Below are 25,923 nucleotides of genomic sequence, written 5' to 3' on the forward strand. Positions count from 1 at the left end.
TCAAGGTCTTGGGAAGGATGGTGAAAGACTCAGGGGCTCAAGTGATCTTCTCTTCACTCCTTCCATCTTCAAGTGATGATGTGGGATGGAATAGGAAAATTCAGTCTCTAAATGGTTGGCTCCAAGACTGGTGCTACAGGCAGGGCTGTGGATTTTTTGATAATGGTTGGTTTTATAAGACACCAGTCCGGACACTGTCACGTGGGAAAGGTTTATCTCGCAGGGGCAAAGGGATGCTGGGGCAGGAATTAGCTGGGCTCATTTGGAAAGCTTTAAACTAGGCTCGAAGGCGGATGGGGTTGTAGCTGGGCTTGTCCCAGTGGGGCTGCATTCTAAAACTGATGAGGACCGGGTGGCCTCCTATGCTCCTAGGGAGAAACTGGTGTGCTCTGCTCGCTCCCTGAAATGCCTGTACACCAATGCACGCAGCATGGGGAATAAGCATAGGAGTTAGAATCCTATGTTCGGTCGGGAGATTATGATCTGGTGGCAATTACAGAAACATGGTGGGACAGTTCACATGACTGGAATGTGGTCATGGATGGCTATGCCCTTTTCAGGAAAGACAGGCCAGCCAGGCGTGGTGGTGGAGTTGCTCTCTATGTGAGAGAGCAACTACAATGTACTAAATTCTGCCCAGGAGTGGATGACGAGCGAGTTGGGAGTGTATGGGTCAGGATCAAGGGGCAGGCTGGCAGGGCTGACACTGTTGTGGGCGTCTGCTACAGGCCACCAGATCAGGCTGAGGAAGTTGATGAGGCCTTCTACGGGCAGCTGAGAGTGGCCTCACAGTCACAGGCCATGGTTGTTGTGGGTGATTTTAACTTCCCTGATGTTTGCTGGAAGGACCATTCAGCCAGCCAGCCACAGGCCAGGAGGTTCCTCCAGTGCATTGATGATAACTTCCTCATGCAGATGGTGGAGGAGCCGACTAGGAGAGGTGCACTGCTGGATCTCATCCTCGCTAACAAGGAGGGTCTGGTCGAAGCAGTAAAGGTTGAGGGCTGCCTGGGTTGCAGTGACCATGAGATGGTGGAGTTCAGCATCTTGTGTGGCAGGAACCCTGGACTTCAGCAGGGCTAACTTTGGCCTTTTCAAGCAATTGCTGGGGGAAATCCCATGGGCAAGACTGCTTGAAGGAAAAGGGGCCCAAGATAGCTGGGTGGCATTCAGAGATTGCTTCTTCCACGCTCAGGATCAGAGCATCCCCACACGTAGGAAGTCAGGGAAGGGAGCCAGGAGGCCTGTGTGGTTGAATAGGGATCTGTTGGGTATGCTCAAGCAGAAGAGGAGAGTTTACAGGTCATGGAAGCAGGGGCTGGCCACTTGGGAGGAATATAAGGCTGCTGTTAGAGGATGTGGGAAGGCAGCTAGGATAGCCAAGGCCTCCTTAGAATTACAGCTGGCGAGAAGGGTCAAGGACAGCAAAAAGAACTTTTTCAAATACATAGCAGATAAAACTAATACCAGAGGCAATGTAGGCCCACTGATGAATGGGGTGGGTGCCCTGGTGGCAGAAGATACAGAGAAGGCAGAATTACTGAATGCCTTCTTTGTCTCTGTCTACTCTGCCGGAGGCTGTCCTGGGGAGCCCTGTACCCCTGAGACCCCGGATGAAGCCAGGTCAATGGAGGAGTTTGCTTTAGTTGATGAGGACTGGGTTAGGGAGCAATTAAATAGTCTGGACATCCATAAATCCATGGGTCCAGATGGGATGCATCCGCGGGTGCTGAGGGAGCTGGCTGAAGTCATTGCTGGACCACTCTCCAACATCTTTGCCAAGTCTTGAGAAACGGGAGAGGTGCCCGAGGATTGGAGGAAAGCAAACGTCACTCCAGTCCTCAAAAAGGGCAAGAAGGAGGACCCGGGTAATTATAGACCGGTCAGCCTCACCTCTGTCCCTGGGAAAGTAATGGAACAGCTTGTCCTTGGTGCCATCTCAAGGCATATCAAGGATAAGAGGGTTATTAGGGGCAGTCAGTATGGCTTTACCAAGGGTAGGTCATGCTTGACCAACCTCATTGACTTTTATGAGAATGTAACAAGGTGGATGGATGATGGCAGAGAGGTGGATGTGGTCTACCTTGACTTCAGTAAAGCCTTTGACACAGTCTCCCACAGCATCCTCACAGCTAAGTTGAGGAGGTGTGGTCTAGAGAATAGAGTAGTGAGGTGGGTTGCAAACTGGCTTAGGGAGAGAAGCCAGAGAGTGGTAGTCAATGGTGCGGAGTCTAGTTGGAGGCCAGTATCTAGTGGAGTGCCTCAGGGGTCAGTACTGGGGCCAGTATTATTCAATATATTCATTAACGATTTGGACGAGGGAATAGAGTGTACTATCAGCAAGTTTGCTGATGACACTAAGCTGGGAGGAGTGGCTGACACGCCGGAGGGCTGTGCTGCCATCCAGCGAGACCTGGACAGGCTGGAGAGTTGGGCAGGGAATAACCTAATTAAATTTAACAAGGGCAAGTGTAGAGTCCTGCATCTGGGCAGGAACAACCCCAGGTTCCAGTATAGGTTGGGAAATTCCATATTAGAGAGCAGTGTAGGGGAAAGGGACCTGGGGGTCCTGGTGGACAACAGGATGACCATGAGCCAGCACTGTGCCCTTGTGGCCAGGAAGGCCAATGGCATCCTGGGGTGTATTAGAAGGGGGGTGGTTAGTAGATCGAGAGAGGTCCTCCTTCCCCTCTACTCCGCCCTGGTGAGACCACATCTGGAATATTGTGTCCAGTTCTGGGCCCCTCAGTTCAAGAAGGACAGGGAACTGCTGGAGAGGGTGCAGCGTAGGGCAACGAAGATGATTAAGGGAGTGGAGCATCTCCCTTATGAAGAAAGGCTGAGGGAGCTGGGTCTCTTTAGTTTGGAGGAGTCTAAGGGGGGACCTTATTAATGTTTATAAATATATAAAGGGTGAGTGCCATGAGGATGGAGCCAGGCTCTTCTCGGTGGCAAACAATGATAGGACAAGGGGTAATGGGATCAAGCTGGAACACAAGAGGTTCCACTTAAATTTGAGAAAAAACTTCTTCTCAGTAAGGGTGCCAGAGCACTGGAACAGGCTGCCCAGGGAGGTTGTGGAGTCTCCTTCTCTGGAGACATTCAAAACCCGCCTGGACATGTTCCTGTGCGACCTCACCTAGGTGTTCCTGCTCCAGCAGGGGGATTGGACTAGATGATCTTTTGAGGTCCCTTCCAATCCCAAACATACTGTGATACTGTGAAGTAGAATCAAGAAGAAAATACAGGTAGAGACACAGAGACAAAAAATTTAGTTGAACGGTTGCTGAGGGTTAAAAAGAAGAGGCTGCATGTGCCATTGTTTTCTTGCTTTCCGATGCAGCAGTGGCTCTGTTCTCATCCAGAAGAGGCAGACCGCCCTGCCAAAGGAAATTCCCATTCACAGTTTATGATGTCAGTGTGGAGTTGCTTTGGGATCTCGCTGTAACAGCATCAGAGGAGAGCGGAGCAGCTGGTGGCAGTCAGCTCTGAGGCAGTCTGCTTGGGAAAGGGGCGGATTCTTTCCAGACAAGCCTCGGATAACGGGCTGCAATTATCTGACTTCTGTTCTTGGTAGGGATGCAGCCAGTTACTTTAGTGTTGCTAGTCAGTACTGCTGAACCGTTAGGTGAAGAAACAGGGACAATATGCTCAGGGAAGTGTATCTAGGTTCTACTGTCGTTTTAAACACCTCAGGAAATATCTATCACAGTTAGGATGGTATTGAAGTGCCTTAACAACTTGCAGTGCCCTGGTGAAGTTTTACGATATCTGTTTTACGGCTACGAGATTAAAGTCAGCTTTGGAAATCTCCAGCAGCTGAGAGCTGCATCCGGATTGTACAAGACCTGTGCAAGTGATGCTGTTGTAGTTGGTGACTATATCTACAGTACTAAACTCTGCAGTTACAAGCTATCAATATAGCATGGTACATGATATTGTAATGGCTAATAGCACAGAGCAGTTGAGGTTGGAAGGTGTCTCTGGAGATCATCCAGCCCAAGCCCCCTGCGAAAGGCAGGGCTGGCTAGAGCAGAGCACACAGTGCTGAGTCCACTGGATACCACCGTGCTGCCTCTCCGTCTGCGAGCAGATAACCCTCTTACTGGTCCCAGGAGACAATGCTGAATGACAAATTAAGAAAGAGCAAAAAGTGTTACATTTACTCCCGCTCCCTTATGAAGAGGATGAAGAGCAGCGTTAATGTGTCTTTTCAAACGGTGCCAATGGTGCTCACACACTGCAGCCGAGACACCCATGGGTTGGGATGGGGCTCTCTGGGGAGGCGGGAGGAGGGTGCGCGGGTCTGGGGGTGCTGCGGGTGAGCCCTTCCCCTCCTGCCTCCCCACACTAGTTGCGTGGGGCAGGGGAGGAAACACAACCTCCCGGTGAGGTGGGGTGGGGGGGCTTGGCCGCGCCAGGAGTGCATGCGGGGAGGTGGGGCCAGGGGATCGGCGCTCGGGCCGTGCCGGGGGCCGCTGCCCGCGCAGAGGCGGGACCGGTGGGGCGCAGTGGGCGGCGCGGGGCGGCCATGGGCTCCGTGACCTCGGCCCTGGGCTGGCCGCGGCGCACCCTGGTGCGGGTGGGCACCGAGCCGCCCCCCCGCCGCCCTCCCCCGGGCCCCGCCGCCGCTGTCCGCGGTTCTGAGGCCCCGCGGGGAGGAGGAGGAGGCAGAGGCTGCACATGCCTCCCAGGACCTGCCCAAGCCCTATCCTATCCTATCCTATCCTATCCTATCCTATCCTATCCTATCCTATCCTATCCTATCCTATCCCATCCTCCCTTGAGCTTCCCAGAGATTCCCAGCTTACTTCTACTGAAACCACAGTCTCGGCAGATACAATCGTACACTAGATCTGATACAATTCTTCTCAGTTTTACTAACAGATGCATAATGAGGAATTTGTTTTTAATGTTAAAGTCTATTATTGGTGCAGATAGCATAGGTGTGGAGGACTACGGTGGGTCCGTGGATTCCCTGACAGAGGGCATGGGAACAGAAATTAGCCTTGAAGATATGAAGGCCTACCAGTGAGAAAGATGGGAGTAAAGGAGTATCCGGAGATGTTAAGGATGTACGCCTGAGAGAGAAGGGAGTAGAAGAGTAACATTGATGATAGCAAAATTAGCCAATGCGATGTTACTGCTGTAACTTGTAACCAATAGTGAAGAGACACATGAATTGGTAAAACTGTATAAAAATGCACTTGTGGCAATAAATGGCATCTACTACTTTCATCCTGGAAGAACTTGGTCTATGTCATTTGTCCGTCTCAACCACAACACTGGGACTTTATCAAAGCCTGTGCTTTAGGCTCACCCTGTTCCCTCTGTCCAGCAGGCCATACATGCACGCAGGAGTACACTTGCCACATGCAGTGTAAATGAGCAGTACATGCTTAACAAAGGGTCTCTAACAGAGTTAAAACTTAGTTTAAAAATGGGTAGAATAAATCACATAGTTCACTAGGACACAACAATAGAGCAAGTCCCTGCTGTTTGCTCAAACTTTGTAACACCATCAGGAAGATACGTTATTGGAATATTGTCTTGCGTGCTGCTGGGCCAAGAAGCGACACAAACACCGTGTAAACATGGGCAGTGATGGCTCCTGGTCAGCAGTCACAGGTTGGCCTCAGTAATTGCTGTGAGATGAATCCCACACAGGAGCAACAGTATATGCTTGTGCCTTGTCAGCTTTATGAACAGGGCAGGTGGAGGGGAAAGATGCTCTTCTTTTAACTTCAAGTCATCACCTATGCTATCTGCAGCAATAATAGACTTTAACATTAAAAAAAAAATCCTCATTATGCATCTGTTATTAAAACTGAGAAGAATTGTATCAGATCCAGTGTATGATTGTATCCGCTGAGACTGTGGCTTCAGTACAAGTAAGCTGGGAATCTAGAAGCTGCAGGAAAATTTGTTCACAAAAACTGGTAAACTCTGATTTTTTTTTCCCCATTAACCCTTTTCCCCCCTTCCTCTTTTTCCCATCCCTGTTTAGGCTCATAACCTTGCAAAGGCTAATGCAGCAGCTCACACATTTCTTCTGAAGCATCCAGATGCTGAAATGAGGCAGAGAAATGTGGCCTACTGTCAGAGCAGACCTGAGGCTGAGCAGCAAATTAGAGATTGGAGACAAAACCGTAGGAGGTATGCTTTTTATTCAGAATCTGGTCTTTGGGAACCCTTCTATCACTCCTCTGATGGGGTGAGATTCAAGGATCTTGTTTGCTTACATGTCCTCTGCTCCTCCTCTCGCTGTCTTCCTCCATCATCTCTGTTGTGTCTTCTTGTTGCATTCAGTAATTCTCATCTCTGGCATTTTGTTTTTTCTTCCCAGGATTGGTCAGGAATTCGTAACAGGGCTGTTGGAAGAAGTACTGGAAGTAAGGCTGGACTGGCAACAAATCCACACTGTATTTTGGCAAAAAAGGGACATGGTTAGGTTGATTACTCCCCTGTCTGGTAGATGACAGGGACTGATTTGGGATCAGCACCCCAAAGGCTTCCTCCCAAGGGTGCTGAGTGGAGAGGGGGTGGGCAGGGCTGCACCTCCATGTCACAATGCCAGCACCCGGCAACACTGAGGTCACAATGATCCGGGCAGGATCAAAAGGAGCAGTCGGGTCCCGTGTCCACTGCCAGAGCTGGCCCGGGGGCAGCACCAACACATCCCAGAGGAAGCACTTGAGGAGCTGGTGGAATCACAGGGCAGGGGCTGAGGGAGGAAGACCTTGCATGAGGCTGCTGGAGGTTCTCCACTGCAAGGTGATCTGCTGGCAGGGCCACCTTCCAAGCTCAGCTCAAGGATGGAAATCCTTTCCAGCTGGATGGCAGTGGAGAGACCAAGGGAATTTCTTCTGGAGGAGCACAGCAGAGCTCACCATCCTCATGCCCTGCGGAGCCAGGCTCAGGAGCCATAAGAAATAGGAGGTTGAGGGGTTGCCAGGGGTTGCAGTGCTTTGGAACACCCACTGGTGTCCCACCAGGCACAGAAACCATTCTTGCCCCCAAGGTCCATCAGGTCAGAGGCATTTGGGCACTCTCGGAAGTCCAGGAGATGGCTCCAGGTGGAGGGATAGGATAGGATAGGGCTTGGGCAGGTCCTGGGAGGCGTGAGCAGCCTGTGGGACAAGGAGCCAGGTCTGGCTCCCATGCTCAGGGAACAGCCGATCGCCAGCACTGGGGTCAGGAAGGAATTTTTTCCCCCGGGGCAGATTGGCCCTGGTCCCCGGGGGTTTTTTGCCTTCCTCTGCAGCATGGAGCATGACCACTCTGCAGAGCTCCTCTGGGCCCTTTTGGCTCGGGTCCTGCCTGCTGCTCAAGCACCAGGAAGATGGCCTCTCGTGCCCTGCAGCTGGGGGGAGGAAGGCTTTTTTTTCCCCCAGGTGGGACAGCAAGCGTCTCCGGGGGTTTTTTGCCTTCCTCTGCAGCGTTGAGCACGGCCCCTTGCCACGGCTTCTTGGGGCCATTTGGGCTGGGTGCCTGCTGCTCCACGAGGTGGCCCTAAACTTAGTTAGAACAGTCTGCCTAAACCAGCATAGAACAACTCACCTAAACCAACCTTAAACAACCTAGACCAGTCTGCCTTAAAAAACTTCCATCAGCCACCAACAACCTAAGCAGAACCTTAAACAATCTACAACAAATTACCTAAACCAACCTAAACCAAACAAAAGAAACCAACCTAAACACCCTAAAACAAACCTACCCAAACCAAATGATCTAAAAAATCCTACCTAAAACAAGCTAAAACTACATAAACCGGCATTTCTCAGCCAACCTTAAGCAACCTGTAACCAAACAAGCTAAACAAACCGAAACCAACCAATCTTAACCTAAAACAACCATTAAACAATCTCAAACAACCTCAAAACAATCTCATAAAGGACAAAGCTACCTAAAACAACCCATCTAAACAAACCTCAAAAATATGAAACCAAATGACATAACCTGACCAAAATGACCTAAAGCAAACAATCCAAAGCTAAATAGAACCACTGAAACCAGCCTACAATCACCAGGCTAAAAACCCATCTAAATCAACTCAACTTCAACAACGAAGCTAAAACACCCTAAAAAACCTCAACAACCAAACTCCAACCACCAGCCACCCTACCCCATGCAGTGTCTCACTTGGATGTGTCTGCAGTCTTGGAAGCTTGACTACCCCAGGTTCTCCTACTAATGGACCCTGAGCTTGTTTGCAGGTTCTCAAGCACAGCGCAGCTACCGTATCCCCTTGACCTAGCAATGGTTCGCCTCTAGCGGGGAAGGTCGTCCTCTTTGAGCAAGGCAGGGAAACACGGGGAGCAGGGAAGGAGGAAGGGGACATCTGCTGAGACAGCAGAAACAGCCCAAGCCAGCCTAGTGATTAGTGGGGGGGACACGTGTCCCAGCGAGATTGCAGTCACATCCAAATCATCCAGACACAACCTAAAACCAACAAAACACAATGTCAATCTCACCAAAGCACCTAAAGCACCCTCAACAACCAATCTAAACCACCCCAACCTGAAGGAACCCATCTTCAAAACACGCCATGAAAATAACACTGCCTAGAACAACCTACCAAAAAGTAACTAAACCAACCTAAACCAAACCACCTGAACCAACCTCAACAGAAACCCTTCAAGCAACCTCAACCATGTAAACCAAACCTGCCTAAACCAACTTACCTGAAAACACAGACACCCACCAACCCACCTAAACTGCCTAGTGAAAAGAAACAACCTAAAATAACCAACCAACCATCCAACTTCAAATCATCTAAACAAACCTCAACCAAACTCCTGAAAACGGCCTCAACGAAAACAGCTTCAGATACGCCACCTACAACCACCAACGGAAGACACCTTCAACCAAAAATCACCTACATCAAGCAACCTGAACCCACCAGCCTTCAACCACCAGCCTCTCACAACCACCCTCAAAGAACCTGCCTCAAACCAACCTCAAACGACCGCAACAAACTGAACCAAGCTACTAAAACCAGAAACCTAAACCAAACTAACACAACCAGGGCTAAAGAATCGGCAGAAAACAGCACCAACCAAAGAACCCAGCAAAACCAAGAAAAAGAAACCTCCGAAGCTAAACAACATAGATCAGTGGTAAGTAAATCACATCACACAACCTAAACCAACCCACCTAATCTAGCCATCCAAAACCAAGCTAAACCATCAAACCTGAAACAAGCAATCTAAGACCGCCAACCGAAACCAAACTGAACAAACCTTAACCTAAAACAACCAGCCTTCAGTGACCTACAAACACACAACCTACCAACAACGTCATACGGTGTCAAACAACCAGTCTCAAAAAGCCTACCAACACCAACTCAGAGAAACTGACCTAAACCAACCAAATGAAACCAACTTAGAAAAACCCAACAAAACCAAAACAACAATAGAAACAACATCAACAACAAAAACAGAACACCAAAGAAGGTAGAAAGAAACAGGCAAAACCCAAACAAGTTACACACAAAGAAGGCAGATGTAGGAAACAGCATGCAGAGATGTTGCCTGGGGACCCAGTGCTTTGGAGCAGCCACTGGTGTCCTGTCAGCAACAGGAAGGATTCGCAGCTGCCACTCGGCACCTCTCCCTGCCGGTAACACCAGCGCCTGGCAGGGACCAGAGCGCTTCTCGTGCACCCTGCCCAAGAAGCACAGCAGCCAAACAAGGTGCGCAAGGCAAAACATCTGCTTGTCGTCGCTACGTGGGATGCTTTGGAAAAGATCCCACAGTACCACATACCTCTTCTTTGGTGCATGGTCAGTCCCGCGCCTCATTCTCAAGGTTCTCCCTCTTCAGGAACCAGGCAAAGCTTGGCCTCTATTCCTGCTGCTGCTCTCTGCAGCTCTGGGGCTTGCCTTTGCCAGCCTGCAAGGCTTGTTTTTTCAAGCTATCCTGAAGAATGCATCAGCCTGCTCCCGGCTACACGTGGGCTTGTGTTCAGGATTGTGAGCATTGGCTCTGAAAAAGAGCGAGAAACGGAAATGACATGGAATAACAGAACATGAAAAAACATAAAATGAAGTAAAAAAAAAAAAAAAATAGAAACACTTGTATCCATTGCGTTTTGTGTCCTGGAAAGTGGTTTTGAGGGAAGAGTGAAGGAAGGGAGAGGGAAAGGGGAAGGGCAGGGGGGAAGGGAAGGCAGAAGAGAAAAGAAAGCCCTGACAGAGCCCTGAGGGCTCCATACCTGAAATTGTGCGGGTTTGACTGAAAGTGAACTCATTTTCTTCATGGAGTTAGATACCTTTCTTTTTACAGCTCACACAGTCATTATTTGAAATTAGTTTGAGAACACAAGGTAACAGCCCAGCACAGAGCTAATGTTTTTAATTGCTCCGGTCTGAGAGCCAAGGACATTCTGACTGCTCTGCCCCTAGGTGTGACGTATCGAGGAAGGGGGGCAGAGATGGGACAGAGCTGGACTGACATCCAGGCTGATCCATAAGAGTGTTTCATCCCATTAGCGTCATGGTAATTATTGAAGGAGGGAGGGGATCTTTCTCACTCTCTCAGGCGTGCCGTGTAATCTTGATAAACTGGCCACATGGGTCAAGAAAGCTACCTGGCAACCAAACAGATCCATTTCACTCTTCTGCTCAGCACATCAAGATTTGCCCTCTAAGTCTCGGCAATTTCTTGAATATCACCAATAACCAACGCAGGTTTCAAATAGCAACGTGGCATGGCAAAATAATACATACTTCTCTTTAAGTCCACTCGTTTTTTTAATCTTTGCCTAGACCTTCAGGAAATGTCAAACCAAACTAACTACTGAGCAGTTCAACACACAACCCACACAAAATAAAGGCTACCGATTAGGAACCCGACGACAAGTATCAATCCTGCAACTGCTACTCTATGGCACGGCTGCCCTGAACCCATCACCCCCTAGAGATGAAGTCCAAGGGAGACCCCACTCAGCTGGCAAATATTCCAAAAACACAAACACGTTTTGCTCACAGATCTTACAGCAAGTTTTCCCTCAGCAAACAAAAGATTAAACAGCAACAACAAGCAGAAATAATACTCACAAGTCTGTAACATCTTCTATGCTTGAACATCCATAGAAGTGGCTTGGAGCCAAAAAAGCACTGTCTCTTCACACACGTTTTGCATTCTTAACACTATGGCACTAAAGAAATATCAGAATCCCTTAGCAGAGTAGAATTCTGCAATACAACTACCAGGTTTGTCGTGCTGGTAAAACATATTGTCCAAAGATCTGCAGCTGTTGCTCTCTCCTTAAGACAAAAGGCCAAGGAGTCAGTTCCACCAGAGGCAAACCAAACCTAAGCACTGACAGGACTGCAGAGCAAAACGGCCCCGCAATGGGGCCTCGTGGCCCTGGGGCCGCCATGCCGGCCACCGCAGCGTCCGTTGGGGCCGCCACGAGCCCCTGTGATGGCAGTTGGAGCCCAGCTGTGCCAGCCGCGACATCGCTAGCGGAGAAGACCCCGAGAAGACAGCGCGGATCGACTCGAAAAAGCAAGAGAAGGCTCAGGCACCCCCCGGCATGGCTCCGCCGCCCAAACAACGGCGGCTGCCTGTCCGGAGCAGCAACACCGCCCACAGGCAGGAGGAGCCAATGGAGGTTGACCCACCCCGGGAAGAGGCGGAGCCCATGGAGGTGGATCCGCCTCGGCAGGAGGAGGAGGAGGCGATGGAGGTGGATCCGCCTCAGGCGGGGCTGCAGGGGCCTTCCAGCAGCACGGCCGGACTGCCTGCGGCGCCGTGGTGCCCGAAGCGCCGCAGGACGGCCGGGGGCTCTCCCAGAGCCCCCAAACAGGCGCCTGGCCGCAAGCGGCGCCGCCCCCGCAGCCGCCACTAGCCCCCTCCGGGGATGGGCCGGACCAGCAGCCGCTCTGGAGCCACAGGTGAGCCCGGCTTCCCAGCCCGCACCCCCGGCCCTCATGCCGGGGCATCTCCTCTGCCCTGGGGCCTGGGGAAGAGGCGAGGAGACTCGCTGCCATCTTCTGCTCGGCAGCCCCAGAGCGCCGGGGGACACCCTAGGAGCCACCAGACACCGGGGGACAGCACCACCGACCCGAGGACAGCGCTGGAGGCCTTTGGGCACTTGCCCAAGGCCGGGAGATGGCTCCAGCTCAAGGTAGGGTAGGATGGGGTAGGGTAGGGTAGGATGGGGTAGGGTAGGGTAGGATGGGGTAGGGTAGGGTAGGATGGGGTAGGGTAGGGTAGGATGGGGTAGGGTAGGGTAGGATGGGGTAGGGTAGGATGGGGTAGGGTAGGATAGGGGAGGGTAGGATAGGGGAGGGTAGGATAGGGGAGGGTAGGATAGGGGAGGGTAGGATAGGGGAGGGTAGGATAGGGGAGGGTAGGATAGGGGAGGGTAGGATAGGGGAGGGCTTGGGCAGGTCCTGGGAGGCGTGAGCAGCCTGTGGGACAAGGAGCCGGGTCTGGCTCACATGCTCAGGGAACAGCCGATCGCCAGCACTGGGGTCAGGAAGGAATTTTCCCCCGGGGCAGATTGGCCCTGGTCCCCGGGGGTTTTTTGCCTTCCTCTGCAGCATGGAGCATGACCACTCTGCAGAGCTCCTCTGGGCCCTTTTGGCTCGGGTCCTGCCTGCTGCTCAAGCACCAGGAAGATGGCCTCTCGTGCCCTGCAGCTGGGGGGAGGAAGGCTTTTTTCCCCCCATGTGGGACAGCAAGCGTCTCCGGGGGTTTTTTGCCTTCCTCTGCAGCACTGAGCATGGCCCCTTGCCACGGCTTCTTGGGGCCATTTGGGCTGGGTGCCTGCTGCTCCACGAGGTGGCCCTAAACTTAGCTAGAACAGCCTCCCTAAACCCACGTAGAACTAACCTAACCAACGTTAAAGCAGTGCAACCAACTAACCACCCTTCCAGAAGCTAAAATAAAATGAAAATAAACACTTGTATCCCGTGTGTTTTGTGTCCTTGAAAGTGTTTTGGAGACGGGAGGGGGAGGCGGAGGCGGGGAGAGGCGGGAGGGGGGGTGGACGGGGGGGAGGCGGGAGGGGGGAGAAGGGCACGGCTGCCCTGAACCCATCACCCCCTAGAGATGAAGTCCAAGGGAGAAACTACTCAGCTGGCAAATATTCAAAACCACGTTTTGCTCACAGATCTTACAGCAAGTTTTCCCTCAGCAAACAAAAGATTAAACAGCAACAACAAGCAGAAATAATACTCACAAGTCTGAACCATCTTCTACGGGATTTTCCCGTACCGGCCGACACCGCCGGACCCGGCGGGCACACCCGCTGCCCCCGCTCCAGCTGCCCGCCAAGCGGCGGCGCCGGCCGCGCCACCCACGCGTGCCCACAAGCGGCCTCGCCGTCCCCGCCCGCCCGCCGGGCACAAGACGGACCCCAGCGCAGCCCCGCCCGGGCACCGGGACAGCGCGGAAGCGTCGCGGCGCCGGTTACCGAGCGGCAGCAGCAGCAGCTGAGAGGGGCTGCTGCTCGCCTTGGCCGCCATGCTGGACACAGACCCGACCAATCGCTACCGCCTCCCGCAAAGACCGACCCAGCAGCCCCGACGAGCGGATGGCAGAGCCGTCGCTCCTCGGCCCCGCCCCGTGTTCGGGCAAAGGCGGGAACGAGCGGGAGTCGCGCGGTTTGGCTGCTCCCGAGAGAGACTTGGAGGGAAAACTCTTCCCGCCCCTGTCCCTTCTTCTCCAGCCGGGCAGCCTCCTGGAGCTGCCGCCGCTACAACCGCTGCCGACAGCCCGGTGGCCCCGCTGTGCCAGCCCACCCTTACATGGGGCTTTTTCTTGTGCGTGGAGTGTCCGGTGGAGACTTTTCAGTGCTGTGTGTCACAGCTGGTTTATGTGCTGATTTTTCTCCCACCCTATTTTCTCATTAACTCACAAGAAGGTTGTTGCAAGAAGGATTTCTGGAAACGCTTGAACATCCATAGAATTGGCTTGGAGCCAGAAAAGCACTGTCTCTTCAAACACGTTTTGCATTCTTAACACTACAGCACTCAAGAAAATCGGTATTTCCACTTCTACAGCCATTGCACGTTCTGTGGCGGGTCACAGTCCAGAAGCACCGAGCCTTCCTAAGCTCTGTCCTCTGCCTCGGAGGGTGACGCTCCCTCCAGAAACGCCCCCACCTCTCAGAGGAGGGACAGCTGCTGCTGTCCCGGGGCTGCAGGCTGGGCTCTCAAACGAGCCAAGTTCCCAGGGCACTCCCAACAACTCGGCTTTCGGCTCCTGGAGCGAAATGCAACCTTTGCAACCACCTGATGCCGCTGCCCTGCTGGGCTGGGCACAGGAGCCCTTCGCCGTGACCAGGGCAGGGACATGCCACGCTGGGCTTGACTCCCTGCGGAGCTGCAGGGCTGGTGTGTCATCCTGCAGCAGGGGGGGATGAAGTGCCAGCGGGGGCAGTGACAGTGACTGTGCCAGTCAGCGCCGGCAGGCGACAGGAACAACCACGAAGCCACTAATGAAATACATGCAAAGAGTACAGCACGGGAAAGAGCACTGGATCAGCACCCGGTGGATTGTCCCTTCGTTTTCTGTCGACTATCAGTGTTCTTTATGGAATTATTGATTTCTTTTTACTGATGTATGGCCGGTCATTTTAATACGTTTGGGGACTTTTTGGATATTAGTTTTCCTTTCTTTTACAAGGGGAAAATGGTGTGGGACAAATTTTTATTCAGACATGGTATAGGACTAACACTGTTTTCGCCAGTGCCTAACCAGACTCTATTGAATGGAGCTTGGGACTTCGTAACAGGGCTGTAGGAAGAAGTACTGGAAGTAAGGCTGGACTGGCAACAAATCCACACTGTGTTTTGGCAAAAAAGGGACACGGTTAGGTTGATTACTCCCCTGCCTTGTAGACGACAGGGACTGATTTGGGGCCAGCACCCCAAAGGCTTCCTCCCAAGGGTGCTGGGCAGAGTTGGGGTGGGCGGGGCTGCACGCGCCTGGCTCTGTCACCCCCGTGTCACAATGCCAGCACCCGGCAATGCAGCACTCACAATGCCCCGAGCAGGATCAAAAGGAGCAGCCGGGTCCCGTGTCCACCGCCAGAGCTGGCCCGGGGGCAGCCCCAGCACATCCCAGAGGAAGCACTTGAGGAGCTGGTGGAATCACAGGGCAGGGGCTGAGGGAGGAAGACCTTGCATGAGGCTGCTGGAGGTTCTCCACTGCAAGGTGATCTGCTGGCAGGGCCACCTTCCAAGCTCAGCTCATGGATGGAAATCCTTTTGAGCTGGATAGCAGTGGAGAGACCAAGGGAATTTCTTCTGTGCTTTGGAACACCCACTGGTGTCCCAGCTGGCACGGGAAGGAGTCTTGCCCCCAAGGTCCATCAGCTCAGAGGCATTTGGGCACTCTCGGAAGTCCAGGAGATGGCTCCAGCTCAAGGGAGGACACGATAGGGCTTGGGCAGGTCCTGGGAGGCGTGAGCAGCCTGTGGGACAAGGAGCCAGGTCTGGCTCACATGCTCAGGGAATAGCCGATCGCCAGCACTGGGGTCAGGAAGGAATTTTTTCCCCCGGGGCAGATTGGCCCTGGTCCCCGGGGGTTTTTTGCCTTCCTCTGCAGCATGGAGCATGACCACTCTGCAGAGCTCCTCTGGGCCCTTTTGGCTCGGGTCCTGCCTGCTGCTCAAGCACCAGGAAGATGGCCTCTCGTGCCCTGCAGCTGGGGGGAGGAAGGCTTTTTTTTCCCCCAGGTGGGACAGCAAGCGTCTCCGGGGGTTTTTTGCCTTCCTCTGCAGTGTTGAGCACGGCCCCTTGCCACGGCTTCTTTGGGCCATTTGGGCTGGGTGCCTGCTGCTCCACGAGGTGGCCCTAAACTTAGTTAGAACAGTCTGCCTAAACCAGCATAGAACAACTCACCTAAACCAACCTTCAACAACCTAGACCAGTCTGCCTTAAAAAACTTCAATCAGCCACCAACAACCTAAGCAGAACCTTAAACAATCTACAACAAATTACCTAAACCAACCTAAACCAAACAAAAGAAACCAACCTAAACACCCTAAAACAAACCTACCCAAACCAAATGATCTAAAAAATCCTACCTAAAACAAGCTAAAACTACATAAACCGGCATTTCTCAGCCAACCTTAAGCAACCTGTAACCAAACAAGCTAAACAAACCGAAACCAACCAATCTTAACCTAAAACAACCATTAAACAATCTCAAACAACCTCAAAACAATCTCATAAAGGACAAAGCTACCTAAAACAACCCATCTAAACAAACCTCAAAAATATGAAACCAAATGACATAACCTGACCAAAATGACCTAAAGCAAACAATCCAAAGCTAAATAGAACCACTGAAACCAGCCTACAATCACCAGGCTAAAAACCCATCTAAATCAACTCAACTTCAACAACGAAGCTAAAACACCCTAAAAAACCTCAACAACCAAACTCCAACCACCAGCCACCCTACCCCATGCAGTGTCTCACTTGGATGTGTCTGCAGTCTTGGAAGCTTGACTACCCCAGGTTCTCCTACTAATGGACCCTGAGCTTGTTTGCAGGTTCTCAAGCACAGCGCAGCTACCGTATCCCCTTGACCTAGCAATGGTTCGCCTCTAGCGGGGAAGGTCGTCCTCTTTGAGCAAGGCAGGGAAACACGGGGAGCAGGGAAGGAGGAAGGGGACATCTGCTGAGACAGCAGAAACAGCCCAAGCCAGCCTAGTGATTAGTGGGGGGGACACGTGTCCCAGCGAGATTGCAGTCACATCCAAATCATCCAGACACAACCTAAAACCAACAAAACACAATGTCAATCTCACCAAAGCACCTAAAGCACCCTCAACAACCAATCTAAACCACCCCAACCTGAAGGAACCCATCTTCAAAACACGCCATGAAAATAACACTGCCTAGAACAACCTACCAAAAAGTAACTAAACCAACCTAAACCAAACCACCTGAACCAACCTCAACAGAAACCCTTCAAGCAACCTCAACCACGTAAACCAAACCTGCCTAAACCAACTTACCTGAAAACACAGACACCCACCAACCCACCTAAACTGCCTAGTGAAAAGAAACAACCTAAAATAACCAACCAACCATCCAACTTCAAATCATCTAAACAAACCTCAACCAAACTCCTGAAAACGGCCTCAACGAAAACAGCTTCAGATACGCCACCTACAACCACCAACGGAAGACACCTTCAACCAAAAATCACCTACATCAAGCAACCTGAACCCACCAGCCTTCAACCACCAGCCTCTCACAACCACCCTCAAAGAACCTGCCTCAAACCAACCTCAAACGACCGCAACAAACTGAACCAAGCTACTAAAACCAGAAACCTAAACCAAACTAACACAACCAGGGCTAAAGAATCGGCAGAAAACAGCACCAACCAAAGAACCCAGCAAAACCAAGAAAAAGAAACCTCCGAAGCTAAACAACATAGATCAGTGGTAAGTAAATCACATCACACAACCTAAACCAACCCACCTAATCTAGCCATCCAAAACCAAGCTAAACCATCAAACCTGAAACAAGCAATCTAAGACCGCCAACCGAAACCAAACTGAACAAACCTTAACCTAAAACAACCAGCCTTCAGTGACCTACAAACACACAACCTACCAACAACGTCATACGGTGTCAAACAACCAGTCTCAAAAAGCCTACCAACACCAACTCAGAGAAACTGACCTAAACCAACCAAATGAAACCAACTTAGAAAAACCCAACAAAACCAAAACAACAATAGAAACAACATCAACAACAAAAACAGAACACCAAAGAAGGTAGAAAGAAACAGGCAAAACCCAAACAAGTTACACACAAAGAAGGCAGATGTAGGAAACAGCATGCAGAGATGTTGCCTGGGGACCCAGTGCTTTGGAGCAGCCACTGGTGTCCTGTCAGCAACAGGAAGGATTCGCAGCTGCCACTCGGCACCTCTCCCTGCCGGTAACACCAGCGCCTGGCAGGGACCAGAGCGCTTCTCGTGCACCCTGCCCAAGAAGCACAGCAGCCAAACAAGGTGCGCAAGGCAAAACATCTGCTTGTCATCGCTACGTGGGATGCTTTGGAAAAGATCCCACAGTACCACATACCTCTTCTTTGGTGCATGGTCAGTCCCGCGCCTCATTCTCAAGGTTCTCCCTCTTCAGGAACCAGGCAAAGCTTGGCCTCTATTCCTGCTGCTGCTCTCTGCAGCTCTGGGGCTTGCCTTTGCCAGCCTGCAAGGGCTGTTTTTTCAAGCTATCCTGAAGAATGCATCAGCCTGCTCCCGGCTACACGTGGGCTTGTGTTCAGGATTGTGAGCATTGGCTCTGAAAAAGAGTGAGAAACGGAAATGACATGGAATAACAGAACATGAAAAAACATAAAATGAAGTAAATTAAAAAAAAAAAAAATTAGAAACACTTGTATCCATTGCGTTTTGTGTCCTGGAAAGTGGTTTTGAGGGAAGAGTGAAGGAAGGGAGAGGGAAAGGGGAAGGGCAGGGGGGAAGGGAAGAGAAGGCAGAAGAGAAAAGAAAGCCCTGACAGAGCCCTGAGGGCTCCATACCTGAAATTGTGCGGGTTTGACTGAAAGTGAACTCATTTTCTTCATGGAGTTAGATACCTTTCTTTTTACAGCTCACACAGTCATTATTTGAAATTAGTTTGAGAACACAAGGTAACAGCCCAGCACAGAGCTAATGTTTTTAATTGCTCCGGTCTCAGAGCCAAGGACATTCTGACTGCTCTGCCCCTAGGTGTGACGTATCGAGGAAGGGGGGCAGAGATGGGACAGAGCTGGACTGACATCCAGGCTGATCCATAAGAGTGTTTCATCCCATTAGCGTCATGGTAATTATTGAAGGAGGGAGGGGATCTTTCTCACTCTCTCAGGCGTGCCGTGTAATCTTGATAAACTGGCCACATGGGTCAAGAAAGCTACCTGGCAACCAAACAGATCCATTTCACTCTTCTGCTCAGCACATCAAGATTTGCCCTCTAAGTCTCGGCAATTTCTTGAATATCACCAATAACCAACGCAGGTTTCAAATAGCAACGTGGCATGGCAAAATAATACATACTTCTCTTTAAGTCCACTCGTTTTTTTAATCTTTGCCTAGACCTTCAGGAAATGTCAAACCAAACTAACTACTGAGCAGTTCAACACACAACCCACACAAAATAAAGGCTACCGATTAGGAACCCGACGACAAGTATCAATCCTGCAACTGCTACTCTATGGCACGGCTGCCCTGAACCCATCACCCCCTAGAGATGAAGTCCAAGGGAGACCCCACTCAGCTGGCAAATATTCCAAAAACACAAACACGTTTTGCTCACAGATCTTACAACAAGTTTTCCCTCAGCAAACAAAAGATTAAACAGCAACAACAAGCAGAAATAATACTCACAAGTCCGTAACATCTTCTATGCTTGAACATCCATAGAAGTGGCTTGGAGCCAAAAAAGCACTGTCTCTTCACACACGTTTTGCATTCTTAACACTATGGCGCTAAAGAAATATCAGAATCCCTTAGCAGAGTAGAATTCTGCAATACAACTACCAGGTTTGTCGTGCTGGTAAAACATATTGTCCAAAGATCTGCAGCTGTTGCTCTCTCCTTAAGACAAAAGGCCAAGGAGTCAGTTCCACCAGAGGCAAACCAAACCTAAGCACTGACAGGACTGCAGAGCAAAACGGCCCCGCAATGGGGCCTCGTGGCCCTGGGGCCACCATGCCGGCCACCGCAGCGTCCGTTGGGGCCGCCACGAGCCCCTGTGATGGCAGTTGGAGCCCAGCTGTGCCAGCCGCGACATCGCTAGCGGAGAAGACCCCGAGAAGACAGCGCGGATCGACTCGAAAAAGCAAGAGAAGGCTCAGGCACCCCCCGGCATGGCTCCGCCGCCCAAACAACGGCGGCTGCCTGTCCGGAGCAGCAACACCGCCCACAGGCAGGAGGAGCCAATGGAGGTTGACCCACCCCGGGAAGAGGCGGAGCCCATGGAGGTGGATCCGCCTCGGCAGGAGGAGGAGGAGGCGATGGAGGTGGATCCGCCTCAGGCGGGGCTGCAGGGGCCCTCCAGCAGCACGGCCGGACTGCCTGCGGCGCCGTGGTGCCCGAAGCGCCGCAGGACGGCCGGGGGCTCTCCCAGAGCCCCCAAACAGGCGCCTGGCCGCAAGCGGCGCCGCCCCCGCAGCCGCCACTAGCCCCCTCCGGGGATGGGCCGGACCAGCAGCCGCTCTGGAGCCACAGGTGAGCCCGGCTTCCCAGCCCGCACCCCCGGCCCTCATGCCGGGGCATCTCCTCTGCCCTGGGGCCTGGGGAAGAGGCGAGGAGACTCGCTGCCATCTTCTGCTCGGCAGCCCCAGAGCGCCGGGGGACACCCTGGGAGCCACCAGACACCGGGGGACAGCACCACCGACCCGAGGACAGCGCTGGAGGCCTTTGGGCACTTGCCCAAGGCCGGGAGATGGCTCCAGCTCAAGGTAGGGTAGGATGGGGTAGGGTAGGGTAGGATGGGGTAGGGTAGGGTAGGATGGGGTAGGGTAGGGTAGGATGGGGTAGGGTAGGGTAGGATGGGGTAGGGTAGGGTAGGATGGGGTAGGGTAGGGTAGGATGGGGTAGGGTAGGATGGGGTAGGGTAGGATGGGGTAGGGTAGGATGGGGTAGGGTAGGATAGGGGAGGGTAGGATAGGGGAGGGTAGGATAGGGGAGGGTAGGATAGGGGAGGGTAGGATAGGGGAGGGTAGGATAGGGGAGGGTAGGATAGGGGAGGGTAGGATAGGGGAGGGTAGGATAGGGGAGGGTAGGATAGGGGAGGGTAGGATAGGGGAGGGCTTGGGCAGGTCCTGGGAGGCGTGAGCAGCCTGTGGGACAAGGAGCCGGGTCTGGCTCACATGCTCAGGGAACAGCCGATCGCCAGCACTGGGGTCAGGAAGGAATTTTCCCCCGGGGCAGATTGGCCCTGGTCCCCGGGGGTTTTTTGCCTTCCTCTGCAGCATGGAGCATGACCACTCTGCAGAGCTCCTCTGGGCCCTTTTGGCTCGGGTCCTGCCTGCTGCTCAAGCACCAGGAAGATGGCCTCTCGTGCCCTGCAGCTGGGGGGAGGAAGGCTTTTTTCCCCCCATGTGGGACAGCAAGCGTCTCCGGGGGTTTTTTGCCTTCCTCTGCAGCACTGAGCATGGCCCCTTGCCACGGCTTCTTGGGGCCATTTGGGCTGGGTGCCTGCTGCTCCATGAGGTGGCCCTAAACTTAGCTAGAACAGCCTCCCTAAACCCACGTAGAACTAACCTAACCAACGTTAAAGCAGTGCAACCAACTAACCACCCTTCCAGAAGCTAAAATAAAATGAAAATAAACACTTGTATCCCGTGTGTTTTGTGTCCTTGAAAGTGTTTTGGAGACGGGAGGGGGAGGCGGGGAGAGGCGGGAGGGGGGGTGGACGGGGGGGAGGCGGGAGGGGGGAGAAGGGCACGGCTGCCCTGAACCCATCACCCCCTAGAGATGAAGTCCAAGGGAGAAACTACTCAGCTGGCAAATATTCAAAACCACGTTTTGCTCACAGATCTTACAGCAAGTTTTCCCTCAGCAAACAAAAGATTAAACAGCAACAACAAGCAGAAATAATACTCACAAGTCTGAACCATCTTCTACGGGATTTTCCCGTACCGGCCGACACCGCCGGACCCGGCGGGCACACCCGCTGCCCCCGCTCCAGCTGCCCGCCAAGCGGCGGCGCCGGCCGCGCCACCCACGCGTGCCCACAAGCGGCCTCGCCGTCCCCGCCCGCCCGCCGGGCACAAGACGGACCCCAGCGCAGCCCCGCCCGGGCACCGGGACAGCGCGGAAGCGTCGCGGCGCCGGTTACCGAGCGGCAGCAGCAGCAGCTGAGAGGGGCTGCTGCTCGCCTTGGCCGCCATGCTGGACACAGACCCGACCAATCGCTACCGCCTCCCGCAAAGACCGACCCAGCAGCCCCGACGAGCGGATGGCAGAGCCGTCGCTCCTCGGCCCCGCCCCGTGTTCGGGCAAAGGCGGGAACGAGCGGGAGTCGCGCGGTTTGGCTGCTCCCGAGAGAGACTTGGAGGGAAAACTCTTCCCGCCCCTGTCCCTTCTTCTCCAGCCGGGCAGCCTCCTGGAGCTGCCGCCGCTACAACCGCTGCCGACAGCCCGGTGGCCCCGCTGTGCCAGCCCACCCTTACATGGGGCTTTTTCTTGTGCGTGGAGTGTCCGGTGGAGACTTTTCAGTGCTGTGTGTCACAGCTGGTTTATGTGCTGATTTTTCTCCCACCCTATTTTCTCATTAACTCACAAGAAGGTTGTTGCAAGAAGGATTTCTGGAAACGCTTGAACATCCATAGAATTGGCTTGGAGCCAGAAAAGCACTGTCTCTTCAAACACGTTTTGCATTCTTAACACTACAGCACTCAAGAAAATCGGTATTTCCACTTCTACAGCCATTGCACGTTCTGTGGCGGGTCACAGTCCAGAAGAACCGAGCCTTCCTAAGCTCTGTCCTCTGCCTCGGAGGGTGACGCTCCCTCCAGAAACGCCCCCACCTCTCAGAGGAGGGACAGCTGCTGCTGTCCCGGGGCTGCAGGCTGGGCTCTCAAACGAGCCGAGTTCCCAGGGCACTCCCAACAACTCGGCTTTCGGCTCCTGGAGCGAAATGCAACCTTTGCAACCACCTGATGCCGCTGCCCTGCTGGGCTGGGCACAGGAGCCCTTCGCCGTGACCAGGGCAGGGACATGCCACGCTGGGCTTGACTCCCTGCGGAGCTGCAGGGCTGGTGTGTCATCCTGCAGCAGGGGGGGATGAAGTGCCAGCGGGGGCAGTGACAGTGACTGTGCCAGTCAGCGCCGGCAGGCGACAGGAACAACCACGAAGCCACTAATGAAATACATGCAAAGAGTACAGCACGGGAAAGAGCACTGGATCAGCACCCAGTGGATTGTCCCTTCGTTTTCTGTCGACTATCAGTGTTCTTTATGGAATTATTGATTTCTTTTTACTGATGTATGGCCGGTCATTTTAATACGTTTGGGGGACTTTTTGGATATTAGTTTTCCTTTCTTTTACAAGGGGAAAATGGTGTGGGACAAATTTTTATTCAGACATGGTATAGACTAACACTGTTTTCGCCAGTGCCTAACCAGACTCTATTGAATGGAGCTTGGGACTTCGTAACAGGGCTGTAGGAAGAAGTACTGGAAGTAAGGCTGGACTGGCAACAAATCCACACTGTGTTTTGGCAAAAAAGGGACACGGTTAGGTTGATTACTCCCCTGTCTTGTAGACGACAGGGACTGATTTGGGGCCAGCACCCCAAAGGCTTCCTCCCAAGGGTGCTGGGCAGAGTTGGGGTGGGCGGGGCTGCACGCGCCTGGCTCTGTCACCCCCGTGTCACAATGACTCACAATGCCCCGAGCAGGATCAAAAGGAGCAGCCGGGTCCCGTGTCCACCGCCAGAGCTGGCCCGGGGGCAGCCCCAGCACATCCCAGAGGAAGCACTTGAGGAGCTGGTGGAATCACAGGGCAGGGGCTGAGGGAGGAAGACCTTGCATGACGCTGCTGGAGGTTCTCCACTGCAAGGTGATCTGCTGGCAGGGCCACCTTCCAAGCTCAGCTCATGGATGGAAATCCTTTTGAGCTGGATAGCAGTGGAGAGACCAAGGGAATTTCTTCTGTGCTTTGGAACACCCACTGATGTCCCACCAGGCACGGGAAGGAGTCTTGCCCCCAAGGTCCATCAGCTCAGAGGCATTTGGGCACTCTCGGAAGTCCAGGAGATGGCTCCAGCTCAAGGGAGGACACGATAGGGCTTGGGCAGGTCCTGGGAGGCGTGAGCAGCCTGTGGGACAAGGAGCCAGGTCTGGCTCACATGCTCAGGGAATAGCCGATCGCCAGCACTGGGGTCAGGAAGGAATTTTTTCCCCCGGGGCAGATTGGCCCTGGTCCCCGGGGGTTTTTTGCCTTCCTCTGCAGCATGGAGCATGACCACTCTGCAGAGCTCCTCTGGGCCCTTTTGGCTCGGGTCCTGCCTGCTGCTCAAGCACCAGGAAGATGGCCTCTCGTGCCCTGCAGCTGGGGGGAGGAAGGCTTTTTTTTCCCCCAGGTGGGACAGCAAGCGTCTCCGGGGGTTTTTTGCCTTCCTCTGCAGTGTTGAGCACGGCCCCTTGCCACGGCTTCTTTGGGCCATTTGGGCTGGGTGCCTGCTGCTCCACGAGGTGGCCCTAAACTTAGTTAGAACAGTCTGCCTAAACCAGCATAGAACAACTCACCTAAACCAACCTTCAACAACCTAGACCAGTCTGCCTTAAAAAACTTCAATCAGCCACCAACAACCTAAGCAGAACCTTAAACAATCTACAACAAATTACCTAAACCAACCTAAACCAAACAAAAGAAACCAACCTAAACACCCTAAAACAAACCTACCCAAACCAAATGATCTAAAAAATCCTACCTAAAACAAGCTAAAACTACATAAACCGGCATTTCTCAGCCAACCTTAAGCAACCTGTAACCAAACAAGCTAAACAAACCGAAACCAACCAATCTTAACCTAAAACAACCATTAAACAATCTCAAACAACTTCAAAACAATCTGATAAAGGACAAAACTACCTAAAACAACCCATCTAAACCAACCTCAAAAATATGAAACCTAATGACATAACCTGACCAAAATGACCTAAAGCAAACAATCCAAAGCTAAATAGAACCACTGAAACCAGCCTACAATCACCAGGCTAAAAACCCATCTAAATCAACTCAACTTCAACAACGAAGCTAAAACACCCTAAAAAACCTCAACAACCAAACTCCAACCACCAGCCACCCTACCCCATGCAGTGTCTCACTTGGATGTGTCTGCAGTCTTGGAAGCTTGACTACCCCAGGTTCTCCTACTAATGGACCCTGAGCTTGTTTGCAGGTTCTCAAGCACAGCGCAGCTACCGTATCCCCTTGACCTAGCAATGGTTCGCCTCTAGCGGGGAAGGTCGTCCTCTTTGAGCAAGGCAGGGAAACACGGGGAGCAGGGAAGGAGGAAGGGGACATCTGCTGAGACAGCAGAAACAGCCCAAGCCAGCCTAGTGATTAGTGGGGGGACACGTGTCCCAGCGAGATTGCAGTCACATCCAAATCATCCAGACACAACCTAAAACCAACAAAACACAATGTCAATCTCACCAAAGCACCTAAAGCACCCTCAACAACCAATCTAAACCACCCCAACCTGAAGGAACCCATCTTCAAAACACGCCATGAAAATAACACTGCCTAGAACAACCTACCAAAAAGTAACTAAACCAACCTAAACCAAACCACCTGAACCAACCTCAACAGAAACCCTTCAAGCAACCTCAACCACGTAAACCAAACCTGCCTAAACCAACTTACCTGAAAACACAGACACCCACCAACCCACCTAAACTGCCTAGTGAAAAGAAACAACCTAAAATAACCAACCAACCATCCAACTTCAAATCATCTAAACAAACCTCAACCAAACTCCTGAAAACGGCCTCAACGAAAACAGCTTCAGATACGCCACCTACAACCACCAACGGAAGACACCTTCAACCAAAAATCACCTACATCAAGCAACCTGAACCCACCAGCCTTCAACCACCAGCCTCTCACAACCACCCTCAAAGAACCTGCCTCAAACCAACCTCAAACGACCGCAACAAACTGAACCAAGCTACTAAAACCAGAAACCTAAACCAAACTAACACAACCAGGGCTAAAGAATCGGCAGAAAACAGCACCAACCAAAGAACCCAGCAAAACCAAGAAAAAGAAACCTCCGAAGCTAAACAACATAGATCAGTGGTAAGTAAATCACATCACACAACCTAAACCAACCCACCTAATCTAGCCATCCAAAACCAAGCTAAACCATCAAACCTGAAACAAGCAATCTAAGACCGCCAACCGAAACCAAACTGAACAAAC

At 52.4% G+C, this 25,923-nt stretch overlaps 3 long non-coding RNA genes across 5 annotated transcripts in view; 2 read left to right on the forward strand and 1 right to left on the reverse strand.

Moving 5' to 3' along the window:
• The window catches only part of LOC309437035, a 168,123-nt gene extending 155,195 nt beyond the window's left edge, over window positions 1–12,928 (forward strand). Inside the window, exon 2 of the long non-coding RNA XR_014183475.1 lies at window positions 12,795–12,928. This is a non-coding gene — a long non-coding RNA (uncharacterized lncRNA). The remainder of the gene's footprint in view (window positions 1–12,794) is intronic.
• LOC309437033 overlaps window positions 6,162–25,923 on the reverse strand; it is a 37,197-nt gene continuing 17,435 nt past the window's right edge. For all 3 annotated transcript variants that reach the window (XR_014183470.1, XR_014183471.1, XR_014183472.1), the window contains 3 exons: window positions 18,070–18,288; window positions 9,768–9,986; window positions 6,162–6,371 (listed from right to left, as the gene is read on the reverse strand). This is a non-coding gene — a long non-coding RNA (uncharacterized lncRNA). The remainder of the gene's footprint in view (window positions 6,372–9,767; window positions 9,987–18,069; window positions 18,289–25,923) is intronic.
• On the forward strand, window positions 15,743–21,334 carry LOC309437036. The gene is made up of 2 exons (XR_014183476.1): window positions 15,743–15,808; window positions 21,201–21,334. It is a non-coding gene; the product is annotated as an uncharacterized lncRNA (long non-coding RNA).

Source organism: Streptopelia decaocto (genome assembly GCF_964273445.1).
Source record: "Streptopelia decaocto genome assembly, chromosome: 2".
In the NCBI taxonomy this organism is placed as follows: domain Eukaryota; kingdom Metazoa; phylum Chordata; class Aves; order Columbiformes; family Columbidae; genus Streptopelia; species Streptopelia decaocto.